Genomic DNA, 19,768 nt, shown 5'->3' with positions numbered 1-19,768 from the left:
AGCAAGCACACACACAACTATCCTCAGAACCCCACAACCTATCACACCATCCCAACACACAATACAATCCATACCCACAGCTTCCACCCAACCCCCAACCATAGAATCCCACAGTATGCTACCAGGTCTCCCACCCCCACAGGCCCCCCAAACCACAGTGTTGGAAAGGAAACTGAAGGTATGGTACACAAACGCTGATGGAATAACAAACAAGTGGGAGGAGTGGCACGAAAGAGTCAAAGAGGCATCACCAGACATCATAGCAATCACAGAAACCAAACTTACAGGTATGATAACAGATGCCATCTTCCCAACGGGATACCAGATCCTGAGGAAAGACAGAAGGAACAGGGGGGGGGGGAGGAGTGGCATTGCTGATCAAACACCGATGGAATTTTGATGAGCCGGGGAGAGGAGACAGCGGAGAAGAAAGTGATTGCATAGCGGGAACGCTTCACTCTGGAGGTCCCAAGGTGATAATTACAGTGATGTATAACCCACCACAGAACAGCAGGAGGCCAAGGCAAGAGTATGACGAGAGCAATAGAGCGATGGTTGACACACTGGCTGCAGTGGCCAGAAGAGCTCATACATGCAGGGCAAAGCTCCTGATCATGGGCGACTTTAACCACAAGGAGATCGAATGGGAGAACTTGGAGCCACATGGGGGCCAAGATACATGGAGGGCTAAGATGATGGAGGTGGTACTGGAAAACTTCATGTACCAACACGTAAGGGACACTACAAGAGAGAGAGGAGAGGATGAACCAGCAAGACTGGACTTAGTATTCACCTTGAGTAGTGCAGATATTGAGGACATCACATATGAAAGACCCCTTGGGGCCAGCGATCATGTGGTTTTGAGCTTCGAATACACAGTAGAGCTACAAGTGGAGGGGGAAGCAGGAAGGCCAGGACGAATGAAACCAAACTACAGGAAAGGGGACTACACAGGAATGAGGAACTTCCTGAATGAGGTTCAGTGGGACAGAGAACTGGCAGGGAAGCCAGTTAATGAGATGATGGAATATGTAGTCACAATGTGCAAGGAGGCTGAGGAGAGGTTTGTACCCAAGGGTAACAGGAATAATGAAAAAGCCAGGATGAGCCCATGGTTCACTCAAAGATGCAAGGAGGCAAAAACCAAGTGTGCTAGGGAATGGAAGAAATATAGAAGGTAAAGGACCCAGGAGAATAAGGAGAGCAGTCGTAGAGCCAGAAACGAATATGCACAGATAAGAAGGGAGGCCCAACGTCAATATGAAAACGACATAGCAGCAAAAGCCAAATCTGACCCGAAGCTGTTATACAGCCACATCAGGAAGAAAACAACCGTCAAATACCAGGTAATCAGGCTAAGGAAGGAAGGAGGAGAGACAACAAGAAATGACAGTGAAGTATGTGAGGAACTCAACAAGAGATTCAAAGAAGTGTTCACAGAGGAGACAGAAGGGGCTCCAGAAAGACGGAGAGGTGGGGTACACCACCATGTGCTGGACACAGTACACACAACCGAGGAAGAAGTGAAGAGGCTTCTGAGTGAGCTAGATACCTCAAAGGCAATGGGGCCAGATAACATCTCTCCATGGGTCCTGAGAGAGGGAGCAGAGGCGCTATGTGTACCCCTAACAACAATATTCAATACATCTATCGAAACAGGGAGATTGCCTGAGGCATGGAAGACAGCAAATGTGGTACCAATCTTTAAAAAAGGAGACAGACATGAAGCACTAAACTACAGACAAGTGTCACTGACATGTATAGCATGCAAAATCATGGAAAAGATTGTCAGGAGAAGAATGGTGGAACATCTAGAAAGGAATGATCTCATCACCAGCAGACAACATGGTTTCAGAGATGGGAAATCCTGTGTCACAAACCTACTGGAGTTCTATGACATGGTGACAGCAGTAAGAGAAGAGAGAGAGGGGTGGGTGGATAAGATAAGATAAGATAAGATTTCGTTCGGATTTTTAACCCCGGAGGGTTAGCCACCCAGGATAACCCAAGAAAGTCAGTGCGTCATCGAGGACTGTCTAACTTATTTCCATTGGGGTCCTTAATCTTGTCCCCCAGGATGCGACCCACACCAGTCGACTAACACCCAGGTACCTATTTGCTGCTAGGTGAACAGGACAACAGGTGTAAGGAAACGTGTCGGAATTTCCACCCGCCGGGAATCGAACCCGGGCCCTCCGTGTGTGAAGCGGGAGCTTTAGCCACCAGGCCACCGGGCATATTCTTAGACTGCAAGAAGGCGTTTGACACAGTACCACACAAGAGATGAGTGCAAAAACTGGATGACCAAGCAGGAATAACAGGGAAGGCACTGCAATGGATCAGGGAATACTTGTCAGGAAGACAGCAGCGAGTAATGGTACGAGGCGAGGTGTCAGAGTGGGCACCTGTGACCAGTGGGGTCCCACAGGGGTCAGTCCTAGGACCAGTGCTGTTTCTGGTATTTGTGAACGACATGATGGAAGGAATAAACTCCGAGGTGTCACTGTTTGCAGATGACGTGAAGTTGATGAGAAGAGTTCAATCGATCGAAGACCAGGCAGAAATACAAAGGGATCTGGACAGGCTGCAGACCTGGTCCAGCAACTGGCTCCTGGAGTTCAATCCCACCAAGTGCAAAGTCATGAGGATTGGGGAAGGGCAAAGAAGACCGCAGATGGAGTACAGTCTAGGGGGTCAGAGACTACAAACATCACTCAAGGAAAAAGATCTTAGGGTGAGTATAACGCCAGGCACATCTCCTGAAGCGCACATCAACCAAATAACTGCTGCAGCATATGGGCGCCTGGCAAACCTCAGAACAGCATTCTGACATCTTAATAAGGAATCGTTCAGGACCCTATACACCGTGTACGTTAGGCCCATATTGGAGTATGCGGCACCAGTTTGGAACCCACACCTAGCCAAGCATGTAAAGAAACTAGAGAAAGTGCAAAGGTTTGCAACAAGACTAGTCCTAGAGCTAAGAGGTATGTCCTATGAGGAAAGGTTAATAGAAATCAACCTGACGGCACTGGAGGACAGGAGAGATAGGGGGGACATGATAACGACTTACAAAATACTGAGAGGAATTGACAAGGTGGACAAAGACAGGATGTTCCAGAGACTGGACACAGTAACAAGGGGACACAGTTGGAAGTTGAAGACACAGATGAATCAAAGGGATGTTAGGAAGTATTTCTTCAGCCACAGAGTAGTCAGGAAGTAGAAGAGTTTGGGAAGCGATGTAGTGGAGTCAGGATCCATACATAGCTTTAAGCAGAGGTACGATAAAGCTCATGGTTCAGGGAGAGTGACCTAGTAGCGACCAGTGAAGAGGCGGGGCCAGGAGCTTGGACTCGACCCCTGCAACCACAACTAGGTGAGTACAAACACACACACACACACACACACAAGCACTGGACAAGCACCTAAAGTCAGTTCCTGATCAGCCGGGCTGCAGCTCGTACGTTGGTTTGCGTGCAGCCAGCACCAACAGCCCGGTTGATCAGGCTTTGATCCACCAGGAGGCCTGGTCACAGACCGGGCTGCGGGGGCGTTGACCCCCGGAACTCTCTCGAGGTAAACACACAGGAGCTTGGACTCGACCCCTGCAATCTCAACTAGGTGAATGCACACACACACACACACACACACACACACACACACACACACACACATGTGGTAATGCTTTATTTACAGCTAGGAAAGTCAGGGTATTTCTCCAGAATGGTCTGCAATATACCACTCTGGATAAAATACTTTGCCATTTCTTGAACATTTCTGAGTGAGTTGTTTCTAAATTCATTAATTTTATCACACTCCAGTACATAATGACGCAGGGTGTGACAATAGTCCATCTGGCAAAGTTTACATTTCGTTTGGTCTACATCTGGTGGTGGTGATATAACCTGCCAAAAATACTTGTAACCCAGCCGGAGCCGGGCAGTAGTGACATCCAAGAGTCTGCTTATTTTGTTGGATGCACCATAGACATGTGGCTCCTCCTGCATGATAGAGTGATGATAGATGGACTCACTGGTGTCAATCTCCCTGAGCCTTAAGTCCATAAAATTCAGTAGAAGTTCTTTTCGTATTATTGTTCTCAAACTACTACCTGACAAGCCAAGATTGTAATCTACTCCCTCTTTGAAAGCATACAGCTTAGCCAATTTATCAGTTCTATCATGCATCTGAAGACCAATGTGAGATGGAATCCACAGCATGTGCACTCTGACTCCACTGTCCACAATCCTACCATACCTGTGTCTGGCTTCTGACACAAGCATGCCACAATTTATGCTTAATGAGTTGAGAGCATTCATGGATGACAGAGAATCAGTTACAATTAAACTGTCAATCTTTGTTACATAGATGCATTTCAGTGCAAGGAGTATGGCAAACAGTTCTGTCTGAAGGGTAGAGGCCCAATTATTGATGCGTGCTCCAATTTCTTTAAGAGAGCCATCACTCTGTACGACAACAGCAGCACTACCAGCTGCACCAGTGGATTGGTGAACAGAACCATCAGCGTAAATAATTTGCGAGAGTGTGTGCTGTGTGACTAAGTTATCAATACAGCTTAAGGCCTCATGTTTGGCTTCAAGGCGAAGTTTTGGTTGTGATTTAAGAAGTAGTTTGGGGGGAAATGGAGGAATGGTAGTTTGGAATGGGGTAATATTCCATGGAGCGGAGAAGTGCCGCTGTTGCCTTACTTGACATAGATCATGTATCTGATTCATGCAGAGAGAGTTAGTACCCTTGGACTTTTCTTCTCTCAGAGAAGAACAGTATAATGTGCCTTTTACACTTCAAGAACTGGAGGCAACACTCTCAGCTTGCCGATCATCGGCAGCTGGGCCTGACGACATTCATATTCGTATGTTACATTTACATCGGTCAGCCCTTGTAGTCCTCTTACACCTCTTCAATCTTATTTGGGCACAAGGAGTTCTTCCCCAGCTGTGGAAATCTGCCATTGTTCTCCCTTTCCGCAAACCGGGTACTGCAGGACATGATGCCTCCTACTATTGTCCCATCGCTCTTACTAGTGCAGTTTGCAAAGTGATGGAACGTCTCGTAAATCGACGTTTAATGTGGTATTTAGAGACAACAGTCTCTCCGCTAGTCAATATGGCTTTCGTAAGGGTCGTTCTACCATAGACCCCTTACTACGCTTGGATACGTATGTTCGTAATGCCTTTGCGAATAATCACTCAGTTATTGCCATATTTTTTGACCTTGAGAAGGCATATGACACAACTTGGAGGTATAATATTTTGGCCCAGGCCCATTCCTTAGGCCTCCGAGGCAATCTACCATCCTTCCTTAAGAACTTTTTAACTGACAGACATTTCCGTGTTCGAGTCAATAATGTTCTTTCCCCTGACTTCGTCCAAGCTGAAGGTGTTCCTCAGGGATGTGTTCTAAGCACAACACTTTTTCTCCTTGCTATAAATGATTTGGCCTCTGTTCTTCCACCCAATATTTGGTCATCACTCTATGTTGATGACTTCGCTATTGCTTGTGCAGGCGCTGACTGTCATCTTATTGCAGTTTCTCTCCAGCATGCGGTCGACCATGTTTCCACTTGGGCCACCACGCATGGGTTTAAATTTTCAAGTACCAAAACTCGCCAAATAACTTTCACTAGACGCTCTGTTATCTCCGATCATCCTTTGTATCTCTATGGCTCCTGTATCCCCGAACGTGATACAGTCAGGTTTCTAGGCCTTCTCTTTGACCGTAGGTTATCCTGGAAACCTCACATTACCTCTCTGAAGGCAACTTGTCACAGCCGGCTAAACCTTCTTAAAACCCTTGCTCATCTTTCCTTGGGAGCTGATCATCGAACTCTGCTTCACCTACATTCAGCCCTCATTTTATTGAAACTCGATTATGATGACCAGATTTATTCCGCGGCCTCTCCTGCTACTCTCTCTAGCCTTAACTCTATCCATCACCAAGGATTACGTTTGTGCCTTGGTGCTTTTCGCTCTTCCCCTGTTGAGAGCCTCTATACAGAAGCGAATGTTCCATCCTTGTCTGATCGCCGTGATGCCCATTGCCTTTGCTACTATGTACGCTCTCACGATCTACACAATCCTTCCATTTATAGAATGGTCACCGATATTAGTAGACAATCTTTATTCGTTCACCGCCCCTGTTTGCTCCGTCCCTTTTCTCTTCGCCTACATTCACTCTTGTCTTCCCTTCAGTTACCACCTTTATATGTTCATGTAGCATCTCACTTTTCCCTACCCCCCTGGGAAGTTCCAGCTGTTCGGGTCTGTTCTTTCTCACTCCCTTGCTCGAAAGCTCAACTGCCTACGGTGGCTTCCCGCTCTCTTTTTCTTGATCACTTCCACTCCCGTTCTCATGCCACCGCTGTGTACACAGATGGCTCTAAGTCTTCAGACGGTGTCGGATTCGCAGCAGTGTTTCCGGACAGCGTCGTGCGGGGGCATTTACTATCTTCAGCTAGCATTTTTACTGCTGAACTGTATGCCATTCTTGCAGCACTTATTCGTATCGCATCTATGCCTGTGTCATCATTTGTAGTAGTCTCAGACTCCCTTAGTGCTCTACAGGCTATATGAAAATTTGATACATCTCATCCCCTAGTTCTCCGTATCCAACTTTGGCTACGCCGTATCTCTACCAAACATAAAGATATTGTTTTTTGTTGGGTCCCTGGTCATGTCGACGTACAGGGCAATGAACAGGCAGACACTGCTGCGCGGTCAGCAGTACATGACCTACCAATTTCCTATCGAGGTGTTCCATTTCTGGACTATTTTGCTGCAATAGCTACCCACCTTCGCACCCGTTGGCAACAACGTTGGTCAACTCTGCTCGGTAACAAACTTCATTCTATTAAACCGAGCATAGGTTACTGGCCATCTTCTTGTCATCAGTGCCGAGGTTGGGAGACCACTCTCTCCCGCCTTCGCATTGGCCACACTCGTCTTACTCATGGATATCTCATGGAGAGGCACCCTGTTCCTCTCTGTGAGCAGTGTCAAGTTCCAGTATCGATTAGCCACATTCTGTTAGACTGCCCTCTCTATCAACGAGCATGCAGAATTTACCTCCAACGTCGTCTTCGTTCTACTACTCTCTCTTTACCTTCCCTTCTTGCTGATGGACCCTCCTTTAATCCTGACTCTCTCATTGACTTCTTGACAACGACTGATTTACTCCACAAACTCTGATGATACTTTTCGCACTCCCCTCAGCCCTTTCTAGTTCAGTCTCTTGCTGCCCTTTACCCTTTCACCATCCACTACCCCGCTGTTATCCATAACCTATTACTCATCCATCTCCCTTTTGCCACCTGATGCCCTCGCTTCCTTCCTGCCCTGCAGCGCTGTATAGTCCTTGTGGCTTAGCGCTTCTTTTTTTATTATAATAATAATGATAATAATGGGCCCTTATATGTACACTGAACTTTTAGAGAAATTTAGCTGTACACGAGGAATGCCATAGAGATTTTTGTGCCTAGTATTGTGTCTATGGGTCCTGTTGCAACTATCAAGAAAGTGCTTCAGTTCAGGATTAATATTAGAATTTATTGTTCTGTAAATGTAGGATGCACAGTAGTAAGGGTGAATATTTTTGTATAGCGAGTAGATTTAGGTTTTTGAAGAATGGGGGGGGGGGGGGTTGTCTAGCAGTGGACTGTGTGATCATTTGTACTGTAGCTTTTGGCTTAAGGTGATTTACTGTTGTGGATCCCCAGGCACAAACAGTGTAGGTAAGGCAGGGGCATATCAGTGAATAGTACAGGGTGTCCACAAAAACACTCCTGATTTCAAACAGGTATAACATGTAACTTTATTGTAATAATCTTTCACAGTAGCTTCAGATGCAAGATTTCATTGTGTCATGTGGTATAGGGTAGCATTAAAAGCACTCAATGTGCGCCGCTCTGGTTGTTCAGCAAACATCGATTCGATAGTCCAGTTTGGTCCAGACGCTTTGCAGCATATCTGGAGTTATCAAGCGAACTGCTTCAGTGATCGAAATTTTCAGCTCCTCCAGGGTTGCAGGTAGTTGTGGTATGTAAAGTGTGCTCTTCATGTACCCCAAAAGAAAAGCCACAAGCAGGTCCGGTGACCTCGCAGGCCACTTGGAGAGGTCACCAGACCTAACTGTTTGTGACTTCTTTCTTTGAGGGTACATGAAGATCACTGAAGCAGTTTGCATGATAACTCCAGATATGCTGCAGTGTGTCTGGACCGAACTGGACTATCGCTTCGATGTTTGCCGAGCAACCAGAGGGGCGCATATTGAGTGCCTAAATGCTATCCTGTACCACATGAAACTGAATTAAATCCTGCATCTGAAGCTACTGACTGAGAAAGATTATTACAGTAAAGTTTCATGTTATACCTGTTTGAAATCAGGGAGTGTTTTTGTGGACACCTTGTATAATGTAAGTAGTGCTATTTATGGTACATAACGTATCTGAGAGGATGCTAACTGTTTCGGATACGTTTTTTTGTTACGTGTTAGATATAAGAACATAAAGAAGGAACACTGCAACAGGTCCACTGACCCATGCGGAGCGGGTCCATGTCACCCCCCCCAGACAAGCTCAATGAACCCCCCCCAGGATTAGCCCAATGACCCACCCAGTCTGGTCACCTCCACTCAAGGAAGGAGCACGGCACCAGACCCAGCAGCACAAGCTAGTCAGGTCCAATTCACACCCACTCATGTATTTATCTAACCTATTTTTAAAACTACACGTTTTAGCTTCAATAACTACTCGGGAGTTTGTTCCACTCATCCACAACTATTACCAAACCAATACTTTCCTATATCCTTCCTGAATCTGAATTTTTCCAACTTGAAACTATTGCTGCGAGTCCTGTTTTGACTGGAAATTTTCAGCACGCTATTTACATCCCCTTTATTTATTCCTGTTTTCCATTTATACACCTCGATCATATCTCCCCTAATTCTACGCCTTTCGAGAGAGTGCAGATTCAGGGCCCTCAGTGTATCCTCATAGGGAAGATTTCTGATACATGGGATCATGAAAGTTAAGACACATGTGCAACATCTGGATATCTTTTTTGTAGATGTTTCGCCATCCAGTGGCTTTATCAATACAGATTCTAGGACCTAATTGGAAGACAGTAGAACTATATACAAAAGATGAGGTAATCAGTCCCTTCAGAGGACATCTACAAGACCTTCTTCACGGCTACTACAACTAACCCATCTCTGGGAAGGACCTACTTCCACTGGGGAATCCCGCCTACCAGTGACTATGCCCTCGTCTGCTGCACGTCCTTATCCACTGGCGCCTACATAACCGCCGTCTTCTTGCCGAACCTCTCCTACATACGCTGCAATTGCCAAGATTCAATCTACAACATCCAAGATTCTACAAGCCACTCAACAGTCGTCTCCACCACCTCTCACTACCCAACCTCCACCTGATGATATCTCTACCAAATTCTATTACTGCATGATGTTTGCCCACATGCAAAATGATGCAAAACCTGGCTCTTTCAACACGACTATCAATGAACTTCTTGCACTCAACAACATGCCATCATTTAACTTCCCTGCAAGTCCACCATCAGCTGAAATTTTGAAAATAATCCCGAAGATCGTCAGTTTTGAAGCGCCAGATGACTTGAAGGAATTAATAATTGACAATGACGACGCATCCTCTTTTGAATCCTCCAATCAACATTCACCTGATAACATCCAAGACAGCACCACGCCTCCTATTCGTCGATTGGCTCGTCGTGGCGGCGCAAATATCATTCCTTCGCCTCCACTCACCACTACTCAAATGGACCAATCAGAAGCCACGATTCCACCACAGTCTTCTATACACTCTGTAGCAGAGACAACAACATTGAATGAACCTTCAATGCTGCAACCACCAACAAAAACCTCACCAGTCATCACTCGACGTATTAATACAGAAGACCAACACCGAGATCAGTACCTGCACTGGAAAGATATAACTTTTTATACGACTCCTGACCAAGAACCCACCATGAATGTCGACACTTTGTACGAGAAATTACACGACAGAACAGTCAAGTTTACAAATCGTAAAGGAACCCATTGCTCCTTCACAGCACTCAAGATGACCTTTGACCAGTTACAATCCGACCCAGCATTTCGACCCAAGATTACAAGACTACTCATCGTTTCCTCCCAACAACTGCACAACATAAGGAATGCCTCCAACACTGAAGAAATGATGTAACTCCTGACTCACACTTTAACGACACCTGACCAATCAAGAAGCTAGCCTCCCTTGACCACGCCTCCAGCTTCTGCCAGCCTCCAATCACCATCAAGATGCAGCAATCTTCCATCCAGCAAGTTGCAGTCAGCACCTGCAGAGTTCCTGCTGTCTTCTATGTCGTCTTCGTCATTGTTTATCCAGGCTTAGCAGTTGGGTCTAGTCCTGACTCTTCTCTCTTCGACTCAAGACCGTCACCGTCTATTCTTCGCACTGTCCCCACTTGCCCCTCGCCCCTCGTGGGTCCTTACCTGTGAGTCCTGATCTGATCTGATCTTTGCTCCAGATTCTCCTCCACCACGATGCTGTGAACACTAACTCCAAGGCTGAGGGACTGATTACCTCATCTTTTGTATATAGTTCTACTGTCTTCCAATTATGTCCTAGAATCTGTATTGATAAAGCCACTGGATGGCGAAACGTCTACAATAAAGATATCCAGATGTTGCACATGTGTCTTAACTTTCATATCATCTTTGTCGTCATCCTCTGTACGTTTTCCAGAGCATATATATCCATTCTGTAATCCAGTGACCAGAACTGAGCAGCATAGTCTAAATGAGGCCTAACCAAGGATATATAGAGTTGAAGAACAACCTGAGAACTTCTATTATTCCTACTTCTAGATATGAAGCCAAGAATTCTGTTAGCTTTATTTCGAACACTAATGCACTGTTGTCCTGGTTTTAGATTACTGCTAACCAGAACTCCTAAATCCTTTTTGCAATCAGTAGTATTAAGATCTACATTATTTAGTTTATATGTGGCATGGTTATTTACCTGTCCAATATTAAACTGCATCTGCCACTTCTCCGACCATTGCATCAGTCTATTCAAATCATCCTGGAGTGCTTTAGTGTCCTCTTTAGAATGAATTGGACGGCCTATTTTGGTGTCATCAGTTAATTTGCTTATGTCACTATTTATTCCCTTATCTATGTCGTTTATGTAAATTGTGAACAACAATGGGCCCAACACTGACCCCTGAGGAACACCGCTTGTGACGTGCCCCCATTCTGATTTCTCCCCATTTATGCAAACTCTCTGCTGCCTATTTGTCAGCCATGCCTCTACTCAGGAAAAAAGTCTCCTATTCCGTGTGCCTTAAGTTTCCTCAATGCCCTCTGGTGTGGAACTCTATCAAAAGCCTTACTGAAGTCCATATACACAATATCATATTCATTACCATGATCTACCTCCTCAAACACCTTAGTGAAAAAAGTTAGTAAATTCATAAGACAGGAACGCCCCTTTGTAAAACCGTGTTGAGATTCATTAATCATCTGTGCCTATCAAGATGGCTACGAATTGCTTCGGCAATTATTGATAACATAAATTTTCCCACTATGGAGGTAAGGCTTATTGGTCTATAGTTCGAAGCCGGGGACCTGTCACCTGCCTTGTAAATAGGTATTATATTTGCCATTTTCCACTTAACAGGCACTATGCCAGTTTGTAGTGATTTGTTAAAAAGATTAGCCAAAGGTATGCTAAGTTCCTCTTTACATTCCTTTAACACCCTTGCAAACAGTTCATCAGGACCTGGGGATTCGTTAGGTTTTAGTTTCTCTATTTGTCTGAGGACCATGTCACTAGTTACCGCAATCGTGCATAGTTTATTATCGTCCTGTTCTACATAATCCATTATTTCAGGAATATCGCTAGTATTTTCCTGGGTGAAAACTGAGAGGAAGTAGGCATTGAGAATTTCACACATATTCTTATCACTGTCGGTGATCTGACCCGAGTTACTATTAAGTGGGCCAATCTTGTCCCTAATCTTACTTCTGTATACCTGAAAGAACCCTTTTGGGTTAGTCTTTGAATCCCTTGCGACCTTAGCCTCATAATCCCTTTTTGCTTTTCTTATTCCTTTCTTTATTTCTCTCTTTAATTGAATATATTGATTTCTTAAGTGCCTATCCCCTCTTTTGATACGCCTATATATACCTCTCTTTTGACTACTGAGATGTTTTAATCTATTGTTCATCCATTTGGGATCATTTTTGTTAGATCTAATTTCCTTACTCGGAACAAAAGTTGTCTGGGCAGCTAGAACTATGCTCTGAAAAACGTCATATTGGCAACCAAGATCACCTACCTGACCCATAGTCAGGACATCCCAATTTAGCCCACCCAGGTAATTTTTCAGTCCCATGAAGTCGGCCAAGCGAAAATCTGGTACAGAGATTTGATTGCAGTTATCTGGGTAATTCCATGATATATTGAAACTAAGCGATTTGTGATCACTTTCCCCAAGCTCATCATTAACCTCAAGATTATTAATTAGTGAATTTTCGTTGGCAAGAACCAAGTCAAGCAGAATGTTTCCTCTAGTTGGTTCTGTCACAACCCGTTCTAAAAAGCAGTCCTGAACCGTATCAAGAAATTTAATTTTCAACTTGCTGTCAAGGTACAGACCCAGAAATTTTCCTTCATTATGTTCAGCAATAAGTGTATTGTTAATCATAACGTTTAGATGGACATTACTTGCTTTGCTTCCAAACATAATATAGAAGGTTTGGTCAGTGTTAAGTGTAAGTTTATTGGTAGGTACCCAGGTTGATATTTTTAAGAGCTCTTCATTAACAGTATTGTTGAATGATGCAATATTTGGGTGGGAGATGACAAAAGTTGTGTTATCAGCAAAGAGCATAGGTCTGAGTTGTTGCGATATATTTGGAAGGTTTTTGATGTATGAAAGGAAAAGTAGGGAGCCAAGGATGCTTCCATGTGGTATAGGAATGTCCAGAGGTCTTGTTGAGGATGTCGTGTCCTTGATAGAGACGTATTGCTCTCTCTTAGTAAGGTAAGACTTTATGTATGCACGTACATGTCCTCTGCTACCGTAATGATCAAGCTTGTGAAGTAGGATGCTGTGGTCTACTGTGTCAAAAGCCTTCCTTAGGTCGATTATGAGTTCTAGTGGATAATCATTTTTTTCATGTGCTGTGTACAGGTCTATCATTTTTATAATTGCATCATTTGTGCTTTTGTTTCCTCTGAAGCCAGACTGGCAGGGGTTGAGGATGTGTTGTGATATTATAAAGGATTAAAATCTCTTGTACTACTCATGGGTTTAAATTTTCTTGTACTAAAATGCACCAAATTACTTTAACCAGATGTTCTATCGTCTCTGATACTCCATTGCACCTGTATGGCTCACATATCCCTGAACGTGATAGTCAGGTTTCTCGGCCTTCAGTTTGATCGTCGGTTATCCTGGAAACCTCACATTACCTCCCTGAAGGCACTTGTCGTAACCGGCTGAACCTCCTTAAAAAGCTTGCTCATCTTTCATGCCGGCTGATCGCCGAACTGATCAGCCATAATTTCATCGAAACTTGATTATGACGACCAGATATATTCAGCAGCATCTCCTGCAACCCTTTCTAAACTTGATCCCAGGTATCACGTTTATGTCTAGGTGTTTTTCACTCTTCACCTGTAGAGAGTCTATATGCAGAGGCGAATATTCCATCCTTGAACGATCGCTATGCTCATTGCCTCCGCTATTTTGTTTCTCTTATGACCTTTGTAATCCTTCCATATACAGGATAATAACGTTAATAGAGGTTCATTGTTTAATATTTTTATTATGCACCCCATACCCATCCTGTGGGTGGTAGTCAAAAGATTACAGAGGTACATAATGGGTCCAAGGACTGGAACCCAAACTTATGATAGCTGAACTAGTTACAAAGGTAATGAACTACAAGTAGATTTGGTCACAGTCATGGAGAGTTACAGAGGTAATGAATCATCCTCACTCCTATACATGGTTACAGTCATGAACAAATTACAAAGTAATGAGCCACTGATACGTCCACACCTGGTCACAATTGTAATGAGTTTTAAATACAAATATTAAGTGGGTCACACACACACACACACACACACACACACACACACACACACACACACACACACACACACACACACACACACACACACACACACACACACACACACACCAGTTTGGAATCCACACCTGATCAAGCACGTCAAAGGTTTGCAACAAGACTAGTCCCAGAGCTAAGGGGATTGTCCTACGAAGAAAGGTTAAGGGAAATCGGCCTTACGACACTGGAGGACAGGAGGATCAGGGAAGACATGATAGAGACATATAAAATACTGTGCGGAATAGACAAGGTGGACAAAGACAGGATGTTCCAGAGAAGGGACACAGAAACAAGGGGTCACAATTAGAAGTTGAAAACTCAGATGAATCAAAGGGATGTTAGGAAGTATTTCTTCAGTCATAGTTGTCAAGCAGTGGAATAGCCTAGAAAGTGACGTAGTGGAGGCGGGAACCATACATAGTTTTAAGGCGAGGTTTGATAAAACTCATGGAGCAGGGAGCAGCGCTGTATAGCCCTTGTGGCTTAGCGCTTCTTTTTGATTATAATAATAATCATGGAGCAGGGAGAGAGAGGACCCAGTAGCAGTGACGAGGTGGGGCCAGGAGCTATAACTCGACCCCTGCAACCACAAGTAGGTGAGTACAAATAGGTGAGAACGAGGGCGCGCACACAGACACTTGCACACGAACACGAACACACACACACACACACACACACAGTAAACGAGATGATGGAATATGTGGCAACAAAGTGCAAGGAGGCAGAGGAAAGTTTTGTTCCCAAGGGAAACAGAAATAATAGGAAGACCAAAACGAGTCCTTGGTTTACCCGAAGGTGTAGGGAGGCAAAAACTAAGTGCAACAGAGAATGGAAAAGGTACAGGAGGCATAGGACCCAGGAAAACAAGGAGATTAGTAGAAGAGCCAGAAACGAGTATGCACAGATAAGGAGGGAGGCCCAGCGACAGTATGAAAACGACATAGCATCGAAAGTCAAATCTGACCCGAAACTGCTGTATAGCCACATTAGGAGGAAGACAACAGTCAAGGACCAGGTGATAAGGCTGAGGAAAGAAGGTGGAGAACTCACAAGAAACGATCAAGAGGTATGTGAGGAGCTCAACACAAGATTTAAGGAAGTATTTACAGTAGAGACAGGAAGGACTCTGGGGGGACAGACCAGATGGGGACACCAGCAAGGAATACACCAACAAGTGTTGGACGACATACATACAGATGAGGAGGTGAAGAAACTGCTAAGGGACATTGATACCTCAAAGGCAATGGGACCGGACAACATCTCCCCATGGGTCCTTAGAGAGGGAGCAGATATGTTGTGTGTGCCACTTACCACAATCTTCAACACGTCCCTGGAAACTGGGCAACTACCTGAGGTATGGAAGACGGCAAATGTAGTTCCCATTTTTAAAAAAGGAGACAGAAAAGAGGCACTAAACTATAGACCTGTGTCATTGACGTGTATAGTATGCAAAATTATGGAGAAGATTATCAGGAGGAGAGTGGTGGAGCACCTGGAACGGAACAAGAGTATAAATGCCAACCAGCACGAATTCACGGAAGGCAAATCTTGTGTCACAAACCTTCTGGAGTTTTATGATAAAATAACAGAAGTAAGACACGAGAGAGAGGGGTGGGTTGATTGCATCTTCTTGGACTGCAAGAAGGCCTTTGACACAGTTCCTCACAAGAGATTAGTGCAGAAGCTAGAGCATCAGGTGCATATAACAGGAAGGGCACTGCAATGGATCAGAGAATACCTGACAGGGAGGCAACAACGAGTCATGGTACGTAATGATGTATCACAGTGGGCACCTGTGACGAGCGGGGTCCCACAGGGGTCGGTCCTAGGACAAGTGCTATTTTTGGTATATGTGAACGACATGATGGAAGGGTTAGACTCAGAAGTGTCCCTGTTTGCAGATGATGTGAAGTTAATGAGGAGAATTAAATCTGATGAGGACCAGGCAGGACTTCAAAGAGACCTGGACAGACTGGACACCTGGTCCAGCAAATGGCTTCTCGAATTTAATCCTGCCAAATGCAAAGTCATGAAGATAGGGGAAGGGCACAGAAGACCACAGACAGAGTATAGGCTAGGTGGCCAAAGACTGCAAACCTCACTCAAGGAGAAAGATCTTGGGGTGAGTATAACACCGAGCATGTCTCCGGAAGCACACATCAATCAGATAACTGCTGCAGCATATGGGCGCCTGGCAAACCTGAGAACAGCATTCCGATACCTTAGTAAGGAATCATTCAAGACACTGTACACCGTGTATGTCAGGCCCATACTGGAGTATGCAGCATCTGTTTGGAACCCGCACTTGATAAAGCACGTCAAGAAACTAGAGAAAGTACAAAGGTTTGCGACAAGGTTAGTTCCAGAGCTAAGGGGAATGTCCTATGAAGAAAGATTAAGGGAAACCGGCCTGACGACACTGGAGGACAGGAGGGTCAGGGGAGACATGATAACGACATATAAAATACTGCGTGGAATAGACAAGGTGGACAAAGACAGGATGTTCCAGGGAGGGGACACAGAAACAAGAGGCCACAATTGGAAGTTGAAGACACAAATGAGTCAGAGAGATAGGAAGTATTTCTTCAGTCATAGAGTTGTAAGGCAGTGGAATAGCCTAGAAAATAACGTAGTGGAGGCAGGAACCATACACAGTTTTAAGACGAGGTTTGATAAAGCTCATGGAGCGGGGAGAGAGAGGGCCCAGTAGCAACCGGTGAAGAGGCGGGGCCAGGAGCTAAGACTCGACCCCTGCAACCACAAATAGGTGAGTACAAATAGGTGAGCGCGCGCGCGCACACACACACACACACACACACACACACACACACACACACACACACACACACACACACACACACACACACACACACACACACACACACACAGAGGAAGTGGAATAGCCTAGCAAGTGAGGTAGTGGAGGCAGAAACCATACATAGCTTTAAGATGAGGTATGATAATGCTCATGGAACAGGGAGAGAGAGGACCTAGTAGCACTCAGTGAAGAGGTGGGGCCAGGAGCTGAGTCTCGACCCCTGCACCCACAATTAGGTGAGTATAGTTAGGTGAGAACACACACACACATATACGTGGTAATGCTTTATTTACAGCTAGCAAAGTCAGTGTATTTCTCCAGAATGGTCTGCAATATACCACTGTGTATAAAATACTTTGCCATTTCTTGAACATTTCTGAGTGAGTTGTCTCTAAATTCATTAATTTTATCACACTCCAGTACACAGTGACGCAGGGTGTGACAATAGTCCATCTGGCAAAGTTTACATTTCGTTTGGTCTATATCTGGTGGTGGTGATTTAACCTGCCAAAGATACTTGTAACTCAGCCGGAACCGGGCGGTAGTGACATCCAAGAGTCTGCTTATTTTGTTAGATGTACCATAGACATGTGGCTCCTCCTGCATGATGGAATGAAGATAGATGGACTGACTGGAATTTACCTGGAGAGAGTTCCGGGGGTCAACGCCCCCGCGGCCCGGTCCGTGACCAGGCCTCCTGGTGGATCAGAGTCTGATCAACCAGGTTGTTACTGCTGGCTGCACGCAATCCAATGTACGAGCCACAGCCCGGCTGACCAGGTACCGACTTTAGGTGTTTGTCCAGTGCCTGCTTGAAGACAGCCAGGGGTCTATTGGTAATCCCCCTTATGTTTGTTGGGAGGCAGTTGAGCAGTCTCGGACCCCTGACACTTATTTTATTGTCTCTTAACGTGTTAGTGACACCCCTGCTTTTCACTGGGGGATGTTGCATCGTCTGCCGAGTCTTAGGCTTTCTTTGTGAGTGATTTTCGTGTGCAAGTTCGGTACTAGTTCCTGTAGGATTTTCCAGGTGTATATAATCATGTATCTCTCCCGCCTGCGTTCCAGGGAGTACAGATTCAGGAACTTCAAGCGTTCCCAGTAATTGAGGTGTTTTATCTCCGCTATGCGCGCCGTGAAGGTTCTCTGTACATTTTGTAGGTCAGCAATTTCACCTGCCTTGAAAGGTGCTGTTAGTGTGCAGCAATATTCCAGCCTAGATAGAACAAGTGACCTGAAGAGTGTCATCGTGGGCTTGGCATCCCTAGTTTTGAAGGTTCTCATTATCCATCCTGTCATTTTTCTAGCAGATGCGATTGATAAAATGTTATGGTCCTTGAAGGTGAGATCCTCCGACATGATCACTCCCAGGTCTTTGACGTTGGTTTTTCGCTCTATTTTGTGGCCGGAATTTTTGTACTCTGATGAAGTTTTAATTTCCTCATGTTTACCATATCTGAGTAATTAAAATTTCTCATCGTTGAACTTCATATTGTTTTCTGCAGCCCATTGAAAGATTTGGTTGATGTCCGCCTGGAACCTTGCAGTGTCTGTAATGGAAGACACTGTCATGCAGATTCGGGTGTCATCTGCAGAGGAACACACGGTGCTGTGGCTGACATCCTTGTCTATGTCAGACATGAGGATGAGAAACAAGATGGGAGCGATGACTGTGCCTTGTGGAACAGAGCTTTTCACGTAGCCGCCTCAGACTTTACTCTGTTGACTACTACTATTTGTGTTCTGTTTGTGAGGAAATTATAGATCCATCTACCAACTTTTCCTGTTATTCCTTTGGCACGCATTTTGTGCGCTATTACGCCATGGTCACACTTGTCGAAGGCTTTTGCAAAGTCTGTATATATTACATTTGCATTCTTTTTGTCTTCTAGTGCATCTAGGACCTTGTCGTAGTGATCCAGTAGCTGAGACAGGAGTGACCTGCTCTAAACCCATGTTGCCCTGGGTTGTGTAAGAGAGTATGTGATGGGTGTGAGAGAGCTTTGGGAGAGTATGGGATGGGCGTGGGAGTCTCTGGGAGAGTATGGGATGGGTGTGGGAGTGCTCTGGGAGAGTATGGGATGGGTGTGGGAGTGCTCTGGGAGAATATGGGATGGGTGTGGAAGTGCTCAGGTAGAACATAGGATGCGTGTGGGAGTGCTCTGGGAGAGTTTGGGATGGGTGTGGGAGTGCTCTGGGAGAAAATAGGATGGGTGTGTAAGTGCTCTGGGAGAGTATGCAATGCGTGTGGGAGTGCTCTGGGAGAATATGGAATGGGAGTGCTCTGGGAGAGTATGGGGTGGGAGTGCTCTGGCAGAGTATGGAATGGGTGTGGGAGTGCTCTGGGAGTGTGTAGGATGGGTGTGGGATTGCTCTGGGAGAGTATGGGATGTGTACTGGAGTACTCTGGGAGAGTATGGAATGGGGGTGGGGGTGCTCTGGGAGAGTATGGAATGGGGGTGGGGGTGCTCTGGGAGAGTATGGGATAGGTGTGGGAGTGCTCTGGGAGAGTATGGAATGGGTGTGGGAGTGCTCTGGGAGAGTATGGAATGGGTGTGGGAGTGCTCTGGGAGAGAATGGGGTGGGTGTGGAAGTGCTCTGGGAGAGTATGGGATGGGTGTGGGAGTGCTCTGGGAGAGTATGGAATGGGTGTGGGAGTGCTCTGGGAGAGTATGGAATGGGTGTGGGAGTGCTCTGGGAGAGTATGGAATGGGTGTGGTAGTGCTCTGGGAGAGTACGGAATGGGTGTGGGAATGCTCTGGGAGAGTATGG

Source organism: Cherax quadricarinatus, chromosome 40 (assembly GCF_038502225.1).
Source record: "Cherax quadricarinatus isolate ZL_2023a chromosome 40, ASM3850222v1, whole genome shotgun sequence".
Taxonomy (NCBI): Eukaryota; Metazoa; Arthropoda; class Malacostraca; order Decapoda; family Parastacidae; genus Cherax; species Cherax quadricarinatus.
This window is presented reverse-complemented; position numbering follows the sequence as displayed.